Source organism: Schistocerca cancellata, chromosome 2 (genome assembly GCF_023864275.1).
Source record: "Schistocerca cancellata isolate TAMUIC-IGC-003103 chromosome 2, iqSchCanc2.1, whole genome shotgun sequence".
NCBI lineage: Eukaryota > Metazoa > Arthropoda > Insecta > Orthoptera > Acrididae > Schistocerca > Schistocerca cancellata.
In genome coordinates, this window is record NC_064627.1 from 802,941,972 (window position 1) to 802,963,897 (window position 21,926).

A 21,926-nucleotide genomic window follows, 5' to 3' on the forward strand; every position below is an offset into this window, starting at 1 on the left:
ACTGCAACAGAGTGGTCTCTTTGCCCGATGACCATTCCGTTGTGCCAGAATGAAATTTTCATTTTGCTGCGAGTATAGCATTGCCTCCGGTAACAAAGAGTATAAATCAGTCGTTGATAGTCAACAATGGAGAAGCGCTATCTGCGCTCCTAGAATCGCAGTTAGTATTATCTTTGTCCCTTTGTAGAAGAAGGATGAGCGTATTTTTTTGTTTAATTATCTTGTTGATTCTCATGTTCTAGTTGATGGACGCTAATTGTTCACGGTCTGTAACTGATACAGTTATCTGTAGTAGTAATAGAATTTTGTTGAAAATACATGAAATTAATAATTGTAATATGTGTTTTTGTCAGCAGTGAGTACCTATACCGAATATGATTCAGTACGTAATAATTAAATGTTGCCTTGGCCATTTTGTGTAGGCTCATTATTAGCAGTGATTTAATGCTAAAAGTATTAAAAAGAATAATCTCAACGCCGGCCGATGTGGCCGAGCGGTTCTAGGCACTTCAGTCCGGAACCGCGCTGCTACTACGGTCGCAGGTTCCAATCCTGCCTCGAGCATGGATGTCTGTGATGTCCTTAGGTTAGTTAAGTTTAAGTAGTTCTCAGTCTAGGGGACTGATGACCTCAGATGTTAAGTCCCATAGTGCTTAGAGCCATCTGAACCATTTGAATAATCTCAACAAATTGAAAATGGCGTCTTGTAATATTTTCCAATTCGTATTAGGTCAGAGGTTCAGTTTTTTTATTAATAGTAATATCTACAAATGCTTACGCTGCCATTTCACATAGGCAGCAATCCTGGAGCATCCAGCCTCACAGAAAACATAATTAAGCGTTGTTTGCATTGTTTAAATGGATTATCGCGTAATATTGAAGAAAGATTTTTAATCCATCGTGAGTGAGACGGATGCCTTCACGTTAGGATACGTATGACATTTCTGGCGATAGTAGCCTCAGAAAAATAAGCCGTGGCTTTTAACAAACATAAAAGAGTACTTTCAAAACTATTTCATACAATAGGAATAACGGCACGGTTATCGTTGTGTGAAGCAGTATTCAATTAAATTAAAAAAAAAAAATTACGCGATACGAGTGTGCAACGGTACGAAGCTTCTTGGCAGATTAAAACTGTATGCCGTACCGAGACTCGAACTCGGGACCATTGTCTTCACCGGTCAAGCGCTCCATCATCTGACGTACCAAAACACGTCCTCACAGCTCTACTTCCGCCAGTACCTCAACTCCTACCTTCCAAACTTCACGGAAATTAACCTGCGGAACTTCCGGGACAAGCACTAATGGTAGTGCACTAGCCCGCGAAAGGCAAAGGTCACGAGTTCAAACTTCGGTCCGGCGCACAGGTTTAATCTGAGAGACAGTTTCAGTACGTTGTGTTGCGTCGACACCCGCGCATCAGTGGCACTACTTCCGGCTGTGCCAAAAGCGTACGGACTGCACCAGCGAGGAGTGGGCTCCCGTGCTCGTATTGGATGACAGCAGATTCAGTCTGAGTAATGATTCTGGACGTAAGCTCGTACGCTGAGAAGTGAGAACACGTAATGCACCCAACTATATCGCCGAATAAGATCGTTACGGTGGTCCATGTGTTAGATGTGGGGAGACATACGTTGTCTGGATATACTGACTTCCAAATCCTTGAACACGGTACCCTCTCTGGTCAACGCTACGTGGCACTGTACTCCATCCCCATGTGCATGTTTTCAAAGGTGCATTTGGCCCTCACTCTATGTGTATGGAAGACCGTACACAACCGCAGTGAGCAGCTCAGGTGGTGGAGCTCTTGGAACGAAAGGATATTTGACAGTGGACTGTCATGTCCGATCACTCAGCTTAAACCCCACTGAATACGAGAGGGATGCGTTGGGCGGACGTATTGCCGGCCGCGGTGGTCTAGCGGTTCTAGGCGCTCAGTCCGGAGCCGCGCGACTGCTACGGTCGCAGGTTCGAATCCTGCCTCGGGCATGGATGTGTGTGATGTCCTTAGGTTAGTTAGGTTTAAGTAGTTCTAAGTTCTAGGGACTGATGACCATAGATGTTAAGTCCCATAGTGCTCAGAGCCATTTCGAGCAGACGTATTGCGGCACTTGCGCATGCATCTACGACCGTCTAGCAGGTGTCAACCGTGCTGCTGGAGGAATGGAACGCTCTACCAACAACAGCTCCTTTCCAACACTGTGACCGGCATGTGAGCGCGTTGCAGAGCATGTATTGCCGTCCGTGTTCATACACTCTATTAGTAACCATATCCGCCTCTTGTAATGTCCAGGACACAATCATTTTTTTTTTAATTATTAATATTGGATTTTTGTAGCAAACAATACAACTTATTACGGCATATTGATAATTTTTTACTTTATGGACCGTCTGACAGCAACTGAATAAAACACAATTTCAGCGACATACGCGTTTCGCCTTTATTTTTTCCAAGACATCTTCAGTGGCAGGTTGCGTGGACGATTTCCTACATATTACGCTCCTGTTACATTTTTGGTGTTGTTGTTGTTCTTCTACATGATAATGTGCGGTGTTTTTCCCACATTTCACAGCACTATGAACTTGGCACTTGTTTCGATGCAATGTTTTGGTTTGTGTTGACTGAGGAAGACAGAACTACAAAAGTTGAAGATGTCAAAACCTTACAATCATTACAGTTGCTTAGGTTAGAGACTGGAATTAAAATAATTATGAGTACACAGCTACTTCATACATACACACACACACACATACACACACACACACACACACACACACACACACACATATATATATATATACACTCCTGGAAATGGAAAAAAGAACACATTGACACCGGTGTGTCAGACCCACCATACTTGCTCCGGACACTGCGAGAGGGCTGTACAAGCAATGATCACACGCACGGCACAGCGGACACACCAGGAACCGCGGTGTTGGCCGTCGAATGGCGCTAGCTGCGCAGCATTTGTGCACCGCCGCCGTCAGTGTCAGCCAGTTTGCCGTGGCATACGGAGCTCCATCGCAGTCTTTAACACTGGTAGCATGCCGCGACAGCGTGGACGTGAACCGTATGTGCAGTTGACGGACTTTGAGCGAGGGCGTATAGTGGGCATGCGGGAGGCCGGGTGGACGTACCGCCGAATTGCTCAACACGTGGGGCGTGAGGTCTCCACAGTACATCGATGTTGTCGCCAGTGGTCGGCGGAAGGTGCACGTGCCCGTCGACCTGGGACCGGACCGCAGCGACGCACGGATGCACGCCAAGACCGTAGGATCCTACGCAGTGCCGTAGGGGACCGCACCGCCAATTCCCAGCAAATTAGGGACACTGTTGCTCCTGGGGTATCGGCGAGGACCATTCGCAACCGTCTCCATGAAGCTGGGCTACGGTCCCGCACACCGTTAGGCCGTCTTCCGCTCACGCCCCAACATCATGCAGCCCGCCTCCAGTGGTGTCGCGACAGGCGTGAATGGAGGGACGAATGGAGACGTGTCGTCTTCAGCGATGAGAGTCGCTTCTGCCTTGGTGCCAATGATGGTCGTATGCGTGTTTGGCGCCGTGCAGGTGAGCGCCACAATCAGGACTGCATACGACCGAGGCACACAGGGCCAACACCCGGCATCATGGTGTGGGGAGCGATCTCCTACACTGGCCGTACACCACCGGTGATCGTCGAGGGGACACTGAATAGTGCACGGTACATCCAAACCGTCATCGAACCCATCGTTCTACCTTTCCTAGACCGGCAAGGGAACTTGCTGTTCCAACAGGACAATGCACGACCGCATGTATCCCGTGCCACCCAACGTGCTCTAGAAGGTGTAAGTCAACTACCCTGGCCAGCAAGATCTCCGGATCTGTCCCCCATTGAGCATGTTTGGGACTGGATGAAGCGTCGTCTCACGCGGTCTGCACGTCCAGCACGAACGCTGGTCCAACTGAGGCGCCAGGTGGAAATGGCATGGCAAGCCGTTCCACAGGACTACATCCAGCATCTCTACGATCGTCTCCATGGGAGAATAGCAGCCTGCATTGCTGCGAAAGGTGGATATACACTGTACTAGTGCCGACATTGTGCATGCTCTGTTGCCTGTGTCTATGTGCCTGTGGTTCTGTCAGTGTGATCATGTGATGTATCTGACCCCAGGAATGTGTCAATAAAGTTTCCCCTTCCTGGGACAATGAATTCACGGTGTTCTTATTTCTATTTCCAGGAGTGTATATATATATATATATATATATATATATATATATATATATATATATATATATATATATAAGAGCGCAGTTGGACTAAACTACATGGCCAATTCCTTTTGCTGCCTTCCTCGTTGCCTAAACTTCCCTCATTAGCTCGCTGTGTTTCTGTTTCCGGTCCTCTGTCCATGCTTCTTGTCGGCTTCATGTCTTCGACTTCATCTTGATTGTCTTTTTCGTTGCCCGTATTTCTTTCATCTTCCGGCTGTGATCTGCGTTCTTCGGTCCATTTTACGCCTGTTCGTTTGTCACGGTGTATCTCATGTAGTTTACTTTTCTCAGTGATGTTTCTGAATTTTATTCTGTCATTTATTGTTTCTGCTGTGATGTTGAGTTGTTTCAGGTCGTTTTGCATCTCTGCCACCCACTTGTTGTTTCTAGTGGTTAACCTGTCAAAGATCTGTTTGGTCAGTCTGTGATGGCATTCTGTATAGGTTTCCATAGAATTTTAGTCTGCGTTTTCTAATCTTTCTGTGATTGTCTCCGTACGTTTGTATAGTTCCCCTTTAGGTTTCTTGATCCATATTCCATTGTTGTCAGTTGCACCAAATATTTTCCTAAGTATTTTCCGTTCTACTTTTTCTAGTTCTCTGATACGCGTATGCCCTAGGATTAGTGTGGTCTCTGCTGCATATAGTGCCTCGGGGAGCACCACCATGTCGTAGTGGCGTAATTTGGCTTTTTGTGAGATAGACTTCGCTTTCTAATGATTCCACACTACTTTGTATGCCTTGTCCAGTTTAGTTTTTTTTCTTCGTTTGAGTCTCTGTCATGTCCGCTCATTTGTAGTGTTTCACCGAGGTATTTGAAGTTTGCCGTTTTGTTAATCATGCCGTACTTCAGAGATAAGTGTTCCTTTGTGCTCATAAACTGTGTCTTTTCGTAAGAGATCTGTAGTCCAGTTTTGGAAGCGATTTCGTGTAGTTTTTCAACAGCGTCTTTTGTTTCGTTTATACCTTTCGTGACAATCGCCAAATCGTCTGCATAAACCAGGCATTTGTTCTTTAGGTTTCCTAAGGTTATCCCCTGTTGTGATAGTGCCCATTCTTTTATTACCTTATCTAACACTAGATTGAAAAGGAGAGGTGAGAGGCCATCGCCTTGTCGGACACCTGTGCGAATTTCAAAGGGCTCTGATAGTTCCCCACAGAACTTTACTTTGGAGGTCGTGTTGGTCAAGGTTTGCTCTATGATAGTCCGTGTTTTGTTGTCTACTTTGTATTCAGCTAGAGTTGTGAAGAGAGTTTACCAGTCGATAGAGTCATACGCCTTTTTGAAGTCAACAAAGGTAATGATCAGGTTCTGTTTGTGTTGTAAAATCATTTTCAGGTTCCAAATTTGTTTCGCACAAGACCGCCCTTTACAGAAGCCTGCTTGGTATTCCCCAATCAAGTGGTCGGTCTGGCCTTCTAGTCTGTTTAGTAGAGCTTTAGAGAGGATCTTGTATGTGACCGCTAGTAGGGATATTCCTCTGTAGTTGTTCGGGTCAGTCTTGTCACCTTTTTTGTGTAGTGGGTGTATCATGACAGTTTTCCAGTCGTCAGGAATTTTCATGGTCTCACAGATATCTTCCAAGATCCTGAGGATGTCTTTGGTGAGTTCTGGGTCTTGTAACTTCCAGATTTCCGCGATGATGCCGTCTTCTCCTGGTGCTCTACGATTCTTGAGTGACTTGATTATTTCTTCAACTTCTTCTAGAGTTGTAGGTTCACTATCTGGATTGTACGTGCTCGTTTCTGTTATCATTTCTTCCATAGGGGGTCCGGTGTTGAGGAGTTTTTCAAAGTCCTTTGCCAGAATGTCACAATTGTTTTTGGTATTGGTTTCTAGAGTTCCATCCAGTCTTCTGAAGTACTAGTTGGGTGGTTGATATCCAGTCATACTTTCTCTGACCGTTCGATTTGCAGTTCTTGCTTTCCGCTGGGGAATTTCCGTGCGGTAAGTTTCCGTGTTGGTTTCATGAATGTTGTTGACATAATGGCGAGGTCGTGGCTTTTGCAAAAGTCTATCAGGTGTTTTCCATTTTTTGTTTGTGTCCTTGTGTGGAGTATGTTTCCCTGTGGTACGCCTGTACATCTTTTCTTTTCCGAGTTTAGCGTTGAAGTCTCCCATTATTATTTGGAATGTGCAGGGATTTTCCTGATAGCTTCTTCCACTGTCGTCCACGGATTTTTCCTGTTGTAGCCATTAGTCGGTGCATGTGCGTTGATTATTGTGTAGGATTTGTTGGCTGATTATACTGTGATGGTGCTGCTCCTTTCGTTTGGTGACGAAAAGTCGATTATGCTGTCCATGATGGACCTGTGTACTTCAAATCCTGTGCCAAAAAGCCGTAGGTTTTTCAGTTGTCTCGATGGTTTTCCTTTGTATATTCTAAAGTTCTCCGTGTTGAAACGGTCTTCGTCTGTGAATCGTGTTTCTTGCGGTGCACATATTTTGATTTGAAATTTTTCGAGAGTGTCTGTGAGTTGTTTCATCTTTCCTGTCTTCATGAGTGTGTTCACATCGAGTGTGCCGATGTAGTTTTTGCGTTTGGTCTTGAGGGAGTTTGAGAAGCTCCGATTCTTCTCATGATGTCCGTGAGACCCCCGGAATCCGATGCTCACGACGATCCCAGTCTGTTGACTGGGGCCCGGGGTAATGAGATTTTTCTCGTTGTACCATCACGATGTTTAGTAGTTGGATGTATGGCATGCTGCCGAGTACAACTTGACTTTCCAGATCAGGTGGTTGGTTGGGGCCGCCACTGATATATGGAGCAGACGCCTTTTGTAGCCGCTAACTGTGGGAACAGACGCTACCAGTAGCTTTGGTCCACCCCAAGTACTTCATTTCCTCGGTACCATCTGTATCTAGGAGGCATTCCCCTATCCTATCCGCCACCTGGGGAGGCGCTCGGTTGCGGGTCTACTAAAGGCCCCGATATATATATATATATATATATATATATATATATATATATATATATATATATATATATATATGAGGTGGTCCATTGATCGTGACTGGGCCAAATATCTCACGAAATAAGCGTCAAACGAAAAAACTACAAAGAACGAAACTTGTTTAGCTTGAAGGGGGATGACGCTTTGATTGGCCCGCTAGATGGCGCTGCCATAGGTTAAATGGAGATCAACTGCGTTTTTTTAAATAGGAACCCCCATTTTTATTACAGATTCGTGTAGTACGTAAAGAAATATGAATGTTTTAGTTGGACCACTTTTCTCGTTTTGTGATAGGTAACAGGCAGGTTTCTTAAATTAAATTACAGAACGTAGGTACGTTTGAACATTTTATTTCGGTTGTTCCAGTGTGATACATGTACCTTTGTGAACTTATAATTTCTAAGAACGCATGCTCTTACAGCGTGATTACCTGTAAACACCACATTAATGCAATAAATGCTCCAAATTATGTCCGTCAACCTCAATGCATTTGGCAATACGTGTAACGATATTCCTCTCAACAGTCAGTAGTTCGCCTTCCGTAATGCTCGCACTTGCATTGACAATGCGTTGTCGGTGGATTACGATAGCAAATATCCTTCAACTTTCCCCACAGAAAGAAATCCGGGGAAGTCAGACCCGGTGAACGTGCGGGCCATGGTATGGTGCTTCGACGACCAATCCACCAGTCATGAAATATGCTATTCAATACCGCTTAAACCGCACGCGAGCTATGTGCCGGACATCCATCATGTTGGAAGTACATCGCCATTCTGTCATGCAGTGAAACATCTTGTAGTAACATCTATAGAACATTACGTAGGAAATCAGCATACATTGCACCATTTAGATTGCCATCGATAAAATGGGAACCAATTATCCTTCCTCCCACTATGACGCACCATACATTTACCCGCCAAGGTCGCTGATGTTCCACTTGTCGCAACCATCGTGGATTTTCCGTTGCCCAATAGTGCATATTATGCCGGTTTACGTTACCGCTGTTGGTGAATGACGCTTCGTCGCTAAATAGAACGCGTGCAAAAAATCTGTCATCGGCCCGTAATTTCTCTTGTGCCTAGAGGCAGAACTCTACACGACGTTCAAAGTCGTCGCCATGGAATTTCTGGTGCGTAGAAACATGGCACGGGTGCAGTAGATGTTGATGTAGCACTCTCAACACCGACGTTTTTGAGATTCCCGATTCTCGCGCAATTTGTCTGCTACTACTGTGCGGATTAGCCGCGACAGCGGCTAAAACACCTACTTGGGCATCATCATTTGTTGCAGGTCGTGGTTGACGTTTCACATGTGGCTAAACACTTCCTGTTTCCTTAAATAACGTAACTATCCGGCGAACGGTCCGGACACTTGGATGATGTCGTCCAGGATACCGAGCAGCACCCATAGCACACGCCCATTGGGCATTTTCATCACAGTAGCCATACATCAACACGATATCGACCTTTTCCGCAATTGGTAAACGGTCCATTTTAACACGGGTGATGTATCACGAAGTAAATACCGTCGGCACCGGCGCAATGTTACGTGATACGACGTACTTACACGTTTGTGACTATTACAGCGCCATCTATCACAAAGCGAAAAAAGTGGTCTAACTAAAACATTCATATTTCTTCACGTACTACACGAATGTGGAATAAAAATGAAGGTTCCTATTTAAAAAAAACGCAGTTGATTTGCGTTTGACCTACGGCAGCGCCATCTAGCGGGCCAGCCATAGCGCCATCTGGTTTCCCCCTTCAAGCCGGTCCCTATCGATGGACCACCGCCCTGTTCAGCCTCCCCATTCGCAAGTGCTGTGATTGGCTAGAGTGCTCTCGCCATGTCTTCAAGCAAACGCACACTCACAAACATTTTGAAACACGTTCTAAATACTGGATTTACATTTAAATAACTTGAAATTAAATAAATATTCCTACGGCTGGACCATAAACACGCTCTAACACACGTTTTTAAATGCATAAACAATTAAATAAACATATATCAAAAGAATAGAAACAAAGTAGGCCTGTAGCCTAATGTCTCTGTGCTTTCTAAAAACAGTAAATAGTTGACCAGTTTCTTTATGAATAGTATATATCGGATACAAAGAAAGATATAGATGAATAAATATGTTTATAAGCATACTGCTACCATTTTTTCGTGTAACTGTGGAGTACTTATGGCCTGACGCAATCGATAGTAATCGACCACTTTGACCTCCAATAACTCATGTACTACTGAAGTTACATGCCTGTAGTTTATACCAATTTAGGTTGACACTAATAGCTTTCTAAGGACATGTCGATCGACAAAATCGGATGAACCATTTGGATTTTGGAAATTCGTTGCTGGGTGTTACTTGTATAATTTATTGTCAGATACTAAACTTTAAACTAATAAAGATATTGAAAAATCTGATTACACCATCAGAATCGTTGTGAAAATAATGGTAATCTACATGTTTCATTTTTAGGTATCATGATTCGTCTGGCTACTACTAATTTCTATACGAACTGTGAAATGTCTGCCATTAAGGTTTCACAAAGTCCGCCATCTTTAGCACTCCTGGGATGTCTCCTTCATCGACACAGCGTCACCAAGGAATTCCCAGCCACTTGGTCGGCCTGGACCCTGGCTAACGTTCAGCACGAGCGGCAAGCGCGGCCACGCCAACTCCCAACTCAGAATATTTTCTGGGCGCCACAACTCACCGTACACCTCACAGTGTGCTGTAACATTATGCCTTAATATTAATTTACGAGAAATTGCTTGTAATGCACGCCCAGTTTATGGAACCGGAATAAATTACAGATGGTACTAAAGTTCCAAGCAATGCAAGGGAAGAAGATTGATTATTATCATATAAAAATGCTAGCAGTATGCTTATAAATATATTTATTCATCTATGTCTTTGTTTATATCCGATATATGCTATTCATGAAGAAACTAGTCAATTATTTACTGTGTTTAGAAAGCACAGAGACATTAGGCTACAGGCCTACTTTGTTTCTATTCTTTTGATATATGTTTATTTAATTGTTTGTGTATTTAATAACGTGTAATGAAATATTTTGTAGTTCGTATTTAACCAGTAAATGAAATGTGGCTCTAGCATATGAGTACATCATAGTAATGATTCCTTAGCTGTCTTGGAACGTACAATACTGGCCATTAAAATTGCTACACCTAGAAGAAATGCAGATGATAAAAAGGGTATTCATTGGACAAATATATTACACTAGAACTGACATGTGATTACATTTTCACGCAACATGGGTGCATAGATCCTGAGAAATCAGTACCCAGAACAACGACCTCTGGCCGTAATAACGGCCTTGATACGCCCGGGCTTTGAGTCAAACAGACCTTGGATGGCGTGTACAGGTACAGCTGCCCATGCAGCTTCAACACGATACCACAGTTCATCAAGAGTAGTGACTGGCGTATTGTGACGAGCCAGTTGCTCGGCCACCATTGACCAGATGTTTTCAATTGGTGAGAGATCTGGAGAATGTGCTGGCCAGGGCAGCATTCGAACATTTTCTGTATCCAGAAAGGCCCGTACAGGACCTGCAACATGCGGTCGTGCATTATCCTTGCTTAAATGTAGGGTTTCGCAGGGATCGAACGAAGGGTAGAGCCACGGGTCGTAACACATCTTAAATGTAGCGTCCACTGTTGAAAGTGCCGTCAATGCAAACAAGAGGTAACGGAAACTTGTAACCAATGGCACCCATACCATCACGCCGGGTGATACGCCAGTATGGCGATAACGAATACACGCGTCCAATGTGCGTTCACCGTGATGTCGCCAAACACGGATGCGACCATCATTATGCTGTAAACAGAACCTGGATTCATCCGAAAAAATGACTTTTTGCCATTCGTGCATCCTGGTTCGTCGTTGAGTACACCATCGCAGTCGCTCTTGTCTGTGATGGAGCGTCAAGGGTAACCGCAGCCATGGTCTCCGAGCTAATAGTCCATGCTGCTGCAAACGTCGTCGAACTGTTCGTGCAGATGGTTGTTGTCTTGTAAACGTCCCCATGTGTTGACTCAGGGATCGAGACGTGGCTGCACGATCTGTTACAGCCATGCGGATAAGATGCCTGTCATCTCGACTGCTAGTCATACGAGGCCGTTGGGATCCAGCACGGCATTACGTATTACCCTCCTGAACCCACCGATTGCATATTCTTTTAACAGTCCTTGATTCTCGACCAACGCGAGCAGCAATGTCACCATACGATAAACCTCAATTGCGATGGGCTACAATCCGATCTTTATCAAAGTCGGAAACGTGGTACGTATTTCTCCTCCTTACACGAGGCATCACAATAACGTTTCAGCAGGCAACGCCGGTCAACTGCTGTTTGTGAATGAGAAATCGGTTGGAAACTTTCATCATGTCAGCACTTTGGAGGTGTCGCCACCGTCGCTAACCTTTTGTGAATGCTCTAAAATGCTAATCATTTGCATATCACAGCATCTTCTTCCTGTCGGTTATATTTCGCGTCTGTAGCCCGTCAGCTTCGTGGTGTAGCAATTTTAATGGCCAGTAGTGTAATTTAACATGTGGGATAGATTGAGTTTTATTTCTTTTAAATGTATACAGTATTGCTCAGATACTTCGACATTTCCTTAATTTCATAGTGCCTGTTATTAGTCTTCTGATATTTTTTTGGCGGGTGGGGGGGGGGGGGGGCGCTACGAAGAGAGAGAATTTTCGTTGGATATCCTCACTGGTTTTGCATTTATGATAAATTTTGTAGATATTTATTCAAAAGACCATTATCTACGTCACGTTTACAGCATGTTTGAAATTATAGCTCATACCTGACTCACAAACGGTATTGACGGAATTTTCATGAGCAGGTTCACAATTCTGACGAATTAATATGATCTGGTGGTACAGTTATCGCACTTGGTTTGAACAGCTTATCATTTATAGCTTCTAGTTTTTATCTGATATTGTTGCAGAAATAATTTCCAACAGTCGTACATAATTCTGAATGTTGCAGTGGGAAGGAAACAGACAATATACAGGGAGGTTGTTATTTTCTGATACTCGATTGGAATATCAACTTTGAGCAATACCGACGTGGATATGGGTGCCACTATTCTTCGTTTATCTGGTGACGCACTTGTATTGCGTCCTACCGTCCAGATAATTTCCCATGGTTTCCTTAAATCAGTTGAATGTCGGCATGGTTCCTTTGAAAAGGTCACCTGTGACCTCATTCCATCTTCGTTAAGTCCCGTTGTCCGTGTCTAATAACTATTGTCGACAGAATGCCCTTCCTGTTTCTTTGTTTAGTTTTAGAAAATCGTTCTGATTTTGTATCAGTGAAATCAGTACTACTTAAGACGTTGAAAATGCTCAATTATTCGTTTGATGTAAACATGTTGTCGTCTTGTACAAACCCATCAGTCGCCAAAAATAGGCCGAGAGACAGTTTACCAATGAAATGAAATCGATGAACTTCATTCGGCTTAAGGCAAAGCCTGAGCGTTAGCAGTTCTTTTCTTTTTTTTTTTTGGAAGGGGGAGGAGGGGGGGAAGAGGGGGAGGGCACTGGGAAGAATTATTATCTTCAGCATCCATACCGCCACACTGACACATCAACAGCCTACACGAATACCAACATCTCCGTTAAATGTATGATACTTCCCAACACTAATATAGCTAGGGAAATTAGAAATCTGCGTGAACTGTAAAATGCACCAGGTTTTCGTGTATACAAGAACACAGAACAGGCCATCTCAAGGGGAATTTGCGACTGGAGCTGAACTTGCCATTATCATGGAAACGAAAAAAAAAAAACATGACTGTTTTGTACCACGTGGCGATACTTTTATAGAAAGATGTAATGAATCATGTAAGCAATCTGCGCACACCACAACACTATGCAGCTATGATGTTCAGAGTAACACTGTTCCGAAATATTGTTCACCTCATAGATAGAACTGAAGCGATGACGCACAAAGAAATAAACCTGATATCTGCGTTGCTTTAGATGTCATTTATCTAGTGTTAGTGGAGAAATCACAGATTGCAAATCGTCCTACAGGTATCTACACTCCTGGAAATTGAAATAAGAACACCGTGAATTCATTGTCCCAGGAAGGGGAAACTTTATTGACACATTCCTGGGGTTAGATACATCACATGATCATACTTACAGAACCACAGGCACATAGACACAGGCAACAGAGCATGCACAATGTCGGCACTAGTACAGTGTATATCCACCTTTTGCAGCAATGCAGGCTGCTATTCTCTCATGGAGACGATCGTAGAGATGCTGGATGTAGTCCTGTGGAACGGCTTGCCATGCCATTTCCACCTGGCGCCTCAGTTGGACCAGCGTTCGTGCTGGACGTGCAGACCGCGTGAGACGACGCTTCATCCAGTCCCAAACATGCTCAATGGGGGACAGATCCGGAGATCTTGCTGGCCAGGGTAGTTGACTTACACCTTCTAGAGCACGTTGGGTGGCACGGGATACATGCGGACGTGCATTGTCCTGTTGGAACAGCAAGTTCCCTTGCCAGTCTAGGAATGGTAGAACGATGGGTTCGATGACGGTTTGGATGTACCGTGCACTATTCAGTGTCACCTCGACGATCACCAGTGGTGTACGGCCAGTGTAGGAGATCGCTCCCCACACCATGATGCCGGGTGTTGGCCCTGTGTGCCTCGGTCGTATGCAGTCCTGATTGTGGCGCTCACCTGCACAGCGCCAAACACGCATACGACCATCATTGGCACCAAGGCAGAAGCGACTCTCATCGCTGAAGATGACACGTCTCCATTCGTCCCTCCATTCACGCCTGTCGCGACACCACTGGAGGCGGGCTGCACGATGTTGGGGCGTGAGCGGAAGACGGCCTAACGGTGTGCGGGACCGTAGCCCAGCTTCATGGAGACGGTTGCGAATGGTCCTCGCCGATACCCCAGGAGCAACAGTGTCCCTAATTTGCTGGGAAGTGGCGGTGCGGTCCCCTACGGCACTGTGTAGGATCCTATGGTTTTGGCGTGCATCCGTGCGTCGCTGAGGTCCGGTCCCAGGTCGACGGGCATGTGCACCTTCCGCCGACCACTGGCGACAACATCGATGTACTGTGGAGACCTCACGCCCCACGTGTTGAGCAATTCGGCGGTACGTCCACCCGGCCTCCCGCATGCCCACTATACGCCCTTGCTCAAAGTCCGTCAACTGCACATACAGTTCACGTCCACGCTGTCGCGGCATGCTACCAGTGTTAAAGACTACGATGGAGCTCCGTATGCCACGGCAAACTGGCTGACACTGACGGCGGCGGTGCACAAATGCTGCGCAGCTAGCGCCATTCGATGGCCAACACCGCGGTTCCTGGTGTGTCCGCTGTGTCGTGCGTGTGATCATTGCTTGTACAGCCTTCTCGCAGTGTCCGGAGCAAGTATGGTGGGTCTGACACACCGGTGTCAATGTGTTCTTTTTTCCATTTCCAGGAGTGTAGTTTCATATTGCCAGAAATGTCGAGGAATCATTATCCTATTGGTATGGCGGTCGCAGGCTCCTCACTTTGAAACTATACAATATTTCGCTTTCTGTTGAGCCCACCTACAGCAACGAATAAGTAATTTGACATCAAAAGAGAATTACCTTCAGTTAAAAGTATATCATTTCAGTTCCTTTCTTCAGTATTATTAATAATAATTAGGAAACATTTTATAATTAGTGAATACTTTACAGTGTATTGTATGATTGACGGTAATGTGTAAAATGGTTGCTATCAACAGAAGTAGAACGACCGACCACGGGTCCAAAAACTATAAAACAATCTTTTAGTTTTAAATGATGGCGTGTGCGTGATCGTAGACCACAACTGCTAGCACGTATCAAAGTACATCCAAAAGTGTATTTTGAAAAGCTGTTTGCGTCACCCCTCGTACTAATACGTAAACGTGCAACCGAATTATTCAGACTCGCTTCAAATCGTGTGACCGCCACGGGGCAGAATATTTCGTAAACGACCTTTCGTGCCATTTGGGCTGCTATATCCCGTTACGAAGACGCAGTTTCCGCATTAACGCATTCTCATTACACGCAAATTGAACCATTACGAGCGGTGGTTTTTTGTCGTTTTTTGAGAGCCACGTGGACGCAGTAATCGCATTTTGGCACCCCCGCGCTTCCATCAGCGTTAACTAAAACGAGAGGCCACTTCTATTAAGGTCAGCCGGGAGTGCACTCGTGGGCAATGGAATTAAAGGATGCCACCTAGCAACGTGTAGCACTCGCTTTCGTACTGCTCTCGGCGACGATAAGTCGTGGTCTCTACACTACTAGAGAACAAAGCCGCCGTCATCCGAGGTTACTCAACTGCCACACACCACACACGGACACTATTCGGAGCTTAGTGCATGACGAGCTTGCCTCCTTGTGCTCCAGATACGCATGCTAATACTAAGGCGAGGTAGCCTACAGCGAGCGCCACGTAATCAAGCACATGTCTGTGGAGTCTTCCAGAAAACATTCTGGACTGGTGCATTTATGAGGCTTCGCCCTATACTGACTAGTATTGTGTGCCTAAATAGGTAGGAGTGCACCATCTTTCCCGCTCTGATGTTTGTGAATTAACTATTAATGAGAAACGGGAAAGAAACATAGGCAGGCAACTTTGTTCTAGTTCGGGCTATGATATCACTTTACAGAAATTCAAAAGCAGCAAGCTTTGCCTGTAAGCAACAGTACAGTTGATCAGTATAACGTGCCTAACACTTTCAGAGTTGCCAAACACAACATACTGCCAGTGCTGACTTCTAATCAAATAATAGCCTAAGAAATTTTCCCAATTTCTTCTCGAAATTAAAGTACTGAAATAAGTGATAAGTGAACTATGAATGGAACGCTCTTTTGACAAAGACGTGGTGGTTCTGACACGTACGAAAAGGCGTAGCTGTCAGGCTTATAGTCAAGAAGTAATTCCCTCTTACAAGCCGGCCGTGTGGCCGAGCGGTTCTAGGCTCTTCTGTCTGGAACCGCGCGACCGCTACGGTCGTAGGTTCGAATCCTGCCTCGGGCATGGATGTGTGTGTGTGTCCTTAGTTAGGTTTAAGTAGTTCCAAGTTCTAGGAGACTGATGACCTCAGATGTTGAGTCCCATAGTGCTCAGAGCCATTTGAACCAACCCTCTTACAAATGTATCACGGCTCGAGGTGCTGCTAAAGCACTCACCGCTACATAAATCCTGAAGATAAATGATAACAAGGAGCCTCGATGTACAACTATTGTTCTCAAAACTCATCGCCAGTAACATTATTAATATCGCTCACAAGCTTCCGTTTCAGATTAGCTTCAAAGTGTATCATTATTTCTATACGCTCCAGTGCTCGATGCAAATAGCTATTCATAACCTATGAATGTTGTCTCGTAAGTCTAAAAGTTTCAATTAATCTTCTTAGAAATATTTTAACTTCACTAAATCACGTATCGGCCAACACCTTTACTCAGTCCTCTGAACAGATCTTACTTTACAGTCTAAGCCAATGATATCAATGAAGGAACACTCAGCATGCCAACAGCACTCTTCATGAAATGTTCACTGGTATGAAACATTCCTCTGTTACCTCAGTTGTGCTTATTAACAACATACTCCTTTAACGGCATTTGCTTTGTAATAAATATTAAGACATCATGTCGCTTATGAAGTACTAAATAATCTCTGAATCATTTTCAGTCAGAAGAGTTTAAATATCGTTAAAATCTGTTTATTTTCCTGAAACAAGAAACAGAAAACCCTACACTTGGGCGGTCATGCCTTATTAATGAAAGTTAGGTGGCACATATCGCATTTACATTTACGTAAAAATGTTGTGGATCTCACAAAACTCTAAAGCCAGCTCACTTCTCTCAAAATTTTCCATTATGTAAATGGTTGGTACTTTAGAAAATTAATCGTGAAAGCTTGAGAAATGTTTAAGACGTATTTTCTCTTTACAACAAACTTTGATGAGTAACAATATTCATTCTCAAGATAAAATTAACGGGACAGTCAAATGAAAACGAGAAAGTTGGAATAAAGTAAGAATACGAGGACGTGCTGAAAAGTAATGCCACCGAATTTTTTGCGTGAAATTTTAAAGCTATTCAAATAAAACAAACATCATTAACGTTCTACACCTTCATTCTTCATGTCCTCGTATTTGCAGTTTTCTGCCGGCCGGTGTGGCCGAGTGGTTCTAGGTGCTAGGGTCTGGAACCACGCGACCGCTACGGTCGCAGGTTCAAATCCTGTTTCGGGCATGGATATGTGTGATATCCTTAGGTTTAACTAGTTCTAAGTTCTAGGGGACTGACGACCTCAGCAGTTAAGTCCCATAGTTCTTAGAGCCATTAGCAGTTCTCTGCTGCTAGAGGACTACGAACTGTAGCTTGTAACATGGCGGTGTGTAACATAACTATGTCGGTGCTGGAGACACAGCGTGCTGTAATCGAATTTCAAATCCGAGGGGTTCGTCCATACATGGAACCCTCTCTCCTTCAGCATGACAACGCCAGACCACGTACCAACGCTGTGACACCTGCAACAATCCGACGCCTTGTCAGCAACATTAGGGCACCTACTTACTTGCTGGCAAAATATCTGGCTGAGTTACTTAGCCCCAATGTAGGTAAATGCCCTCACCATATCCGTAATTCCGTGGATTTCGTGAAGCGTTTCCACAACTTCAGACTGAAAGACACTGATATCCTAGTGAGCTTCGACGTGGTTTCACTATTCACCAGGGTGCCTCTACGAGAGTCAGTCGATCTTATTGGGCAGAAATTTGACTAGAAGACCGCCGAACTCTTTAGGCATGTCTTGACCTCAACGTATACTCTGTTTAATGGGGAATACTGTGAGCAAACGGATGGAGCCGCAATGGGCAGCCCACTCTCACTGGTGGTCGAGAATTTGTACATGGAGTACTTCGAAGAGGAAGCCTTGGTGTCATCCAATTGGAAACCTACTTGTTTCTTCCGTTATGTCGATGACACGTTCGTCATCTGGCCCCATGGTAGGGACAAGCTCCTGGATTTCCTTACACACCTAAACTCCATACACCCAAACATCAAATTCACTATGGAGACCGAAGCAGAAGGAAGATTACCATCCCTGGACGTCATGGTCAAGAGAAGAGCTGATGGTACCCTGAGCCACGGTATGTACAGGAAGGAAACGCCCACTGACCTGTACCTGCATGCAGACAGCTGCCACCACTCCTCCCAGAGGAATAGAGTACTAAAAACACTAGTACACAGGGCGCGCAGCATCTCAGACGCAGAGAATCTGCCCCAGGAATTGGGACACCTCAAAACCGTGTTCCGAAAAAACGGGTACTCGGAATGGCAGATAAGACGCGCTCCCCGTCCCACCACCACAGCACAACCTGTGGAGGGGGATGAAGTCACGGAAGAAGAGATAGCCACTGTCTTTATTCCGTACTATGGCGCACTATCGGGGAAAATCGGTCGTATATTAAAGAAACACCGAGTTAAAACCGTCCTTTGCCCGCCCAATAAAACACGAGCATTACTGGGAAGTGTGAAAGATGACCTCGGTTTGAGGAAGGCCGGCATATACCAAATTCCCTGTGAGTGTGGGAAGACTTATATCGGACAAACAGTACGCACCATCGAAGATCGTTGCCGAGAACATCAAAGGCACACTCGGCTGAAATATCCAAATAAGTCGGCGGTAGCAGAGCACTGTTTGTCCAAGAAACACGAGATGGATTATGAGCGTACCAAGATCCTGGCTCAGACCTCTAAATATTGGTACGGCGTTATAAGGGAAGCTATCGAAATTCGCACCAGGGAAAATCTTATCAACCGAGATTGCGGCTACAATCTCAGCAGGGCTTGGGACCTGGCACCGAATGTAATTAAGAAGACTCTCAGCAAGAAGTACGAACTGGCGACCAGGGCGGACGTAGCAAGCACATCGACGCTACGACAGATTCCGACGCCCACGTCATCGCGGCCGCCGGCGCGCGGGTGCGGACGGTGAAGAGAGCGGCCCGCGGAGGGAGGTGGTTTGAGACGGCTGCCCGCTCTCAGGAGCTCAGTTCGTCAGCGCACCTGATGATGGCGACATGTCTGATCGCCGAAATATTGTGCCCTTTGGACACTATGAACCGGCAGTATACCCGTGGACTGTCCGAGCAAAGAAAATGTTGAATTTTCTTTAATCTATTGAGAAGGTTTACGAACAAAACTTTCTAGCTTAAAAGTATTACAATGTAGATGAGATGGGATTAAAAACTGCACAAGGTAAAGTTCCTTATGTTATTGGACAGAAGGGTAAGTGACAAATTGCTGCCCTTATCTCTGCTCAGCGAGTTACAACAATTATAATGATGGCCTGTACGAGTGCTTCTGGTGGTTACGTCCCTTCTTTGGCCATATTTTCTCGTAAGAATATGAACATTCAACTAATGAGAGGGGCTCCTCCAGGGACAGTTGGTGTTGTTCATCCGTCAGTCTGGGAAGAGACCAACATCTTGTGTGCGTGGTCCAACCACTTCGTATAAAATGTGAAGTCCTAAAAGGAATCTCCAGTTTTCTCACCCAGAATGTGAGTAAAGTCGATCTCATTGCTAGTTTAAGAAGTAGTCACGTAATTATTGTAGCACTTCCCCCACATTGCACACACACAACTTTAGCTCCTAGACAAGATTTTCATGAGACCTTTAAAAGTTTACTACAGTGAAAAGGTAAGGAAGTAGTTTCGTTATTCAAATAGACCACTAACCATCTTAGAAATGATGAAATTGTTTGAAAATGTATGTCTGAAAGTATAAACACACGAAATTGCAGGCAATTTTTTCAGAGTCACGGGGGTATACCCTCTTAACAAAAATATCTTTAATAAAGCTGCCTACTTTTAGTCCACGAATGAAGGAACAAGAATTTATAAAAACTCGCTGTCAATACGGCAGCAAAACGACCAAGATCAGCCTTTTCAAGACCCCTCGTCCACTGCTGGTGGTCTTACACCGGGAACATCAGACGTGTCAGCCACTTTAACGCAGGAGCCTCAGCCAAACAGATCTATCTTATCGGCTGTTAGTCCTTCCGAAGCTGCTTCTTTTCCCGTGGAAAAATAATGAAAGGCAACAAAGGACATAAAGCCGTAGGATCACGCTGATAACTGGTAATCCTTGCAAAACAGCGTTACAAAAATGTTCTAAAACTACTAAAGAAGAAACTTCTACTCTTCCTTCCAAAGGAAATGCTGCGACAAACAAACTGACGTTTGGAAAGGAGGATGAAATCTCACATACGAAGCTGAAGGCTGAGAAAGGTTAAAGTAAAGGGAAAAGCAGAAACGGAGACAAAACAGCAAGAAAATAGTTGAGATGAGCCATAGATTGATGAACCGGCCTTCCCACTCATTGACGATGACCTCAGCGTTTTAGATTTACCTGCTGTAAAATACAAGCTAGACACTGAAGATGCAGAATATATATTTTTTTTAACGTGCAAGAAGAGCTATGGGTTTACGTGCATCAAGTGTAACATGTGGACATACAACTAATGTGCAGGAGCTGACAAAGACATTTTTATTTGCATCTTTTGTCGATGGATTAGAATGTTTTACATTAATTGAACACATTTTTTGATGAACCACTGTGATTTAAAAATAGAAATATGTACATTCTTTTTCAGTTACTTTATAAAGTATTTGTAATATTGTATTCTTCAAATAAATTGTTTTTCCATCATCTTACTGACATTTTGTCAATTGTATTTCAATATTTTTAAGACCAGCCCAAAGTTTGACCACACTTCAAAATTGTGTCAACTTGCCAGTACTTTTTTAAATGCAAAATAAGAAAAATTAATGCGTATGTGTTACATTTCATCACAATGGTTTAAAGCACGACACTTCAAAGTGTTACTTACTGTAACATTTTTTAATTTATTTGGAACAGATCTTATGTTTTATCTTAAAAAGTAAATGCTAATCCAAATTTAGACTTCCTCTGCGTGTTAGTATTTATCCTTATCACCTGATATTCATGTTATTAAAGTTGTTTAATACTATAAAAATATTACTTAACTGCTACCATGTAGCTGCACATGCATCCACCATACCACTCACACATCAGCAGAACAACAACACAATCAATTGCGTAGGTAAAATGCACCATAAAGTGAAAATGTAGGGTTACCATTTTGCGATCACATTGGTTCATTACACATTGTCTTGCTGAAGGTCGCCTGCTGCATGTTACAGTAAACAAAGCAAATGGCTCTGAGCACTATGGGACTTAACATCTGAGGTCATCAGTCCCCTAGAACTTAGAACTACTTAAACCTAACTAACCTAAGGACATCACAGACTTACATGCCCGAGGCAGGATTCGAACTTGCGACCGTAGCGGTCGCGTGGTTCCAGACTGAAGCGCCTAGAACCGCTGGGTCACACCGGCCGGCAACAGTAAACAAACACATGTCTTTGATCGGATATCTACTGCATGCCTTTGATCGGATATCTACATCTTCGTAATTACTCCACAAGACACTATATAGTGCATGATGGTGCATATTATCAGTTTTCGATTATTGATTTTCTTTCCCAGTCCATTTGCGTACTGCGTGAGGGAAGAATAAATGTCTGGCGTTCATTACATCATTCCTCCTGCAATTCCATACGACCATCCAATGACGATACTTTTCT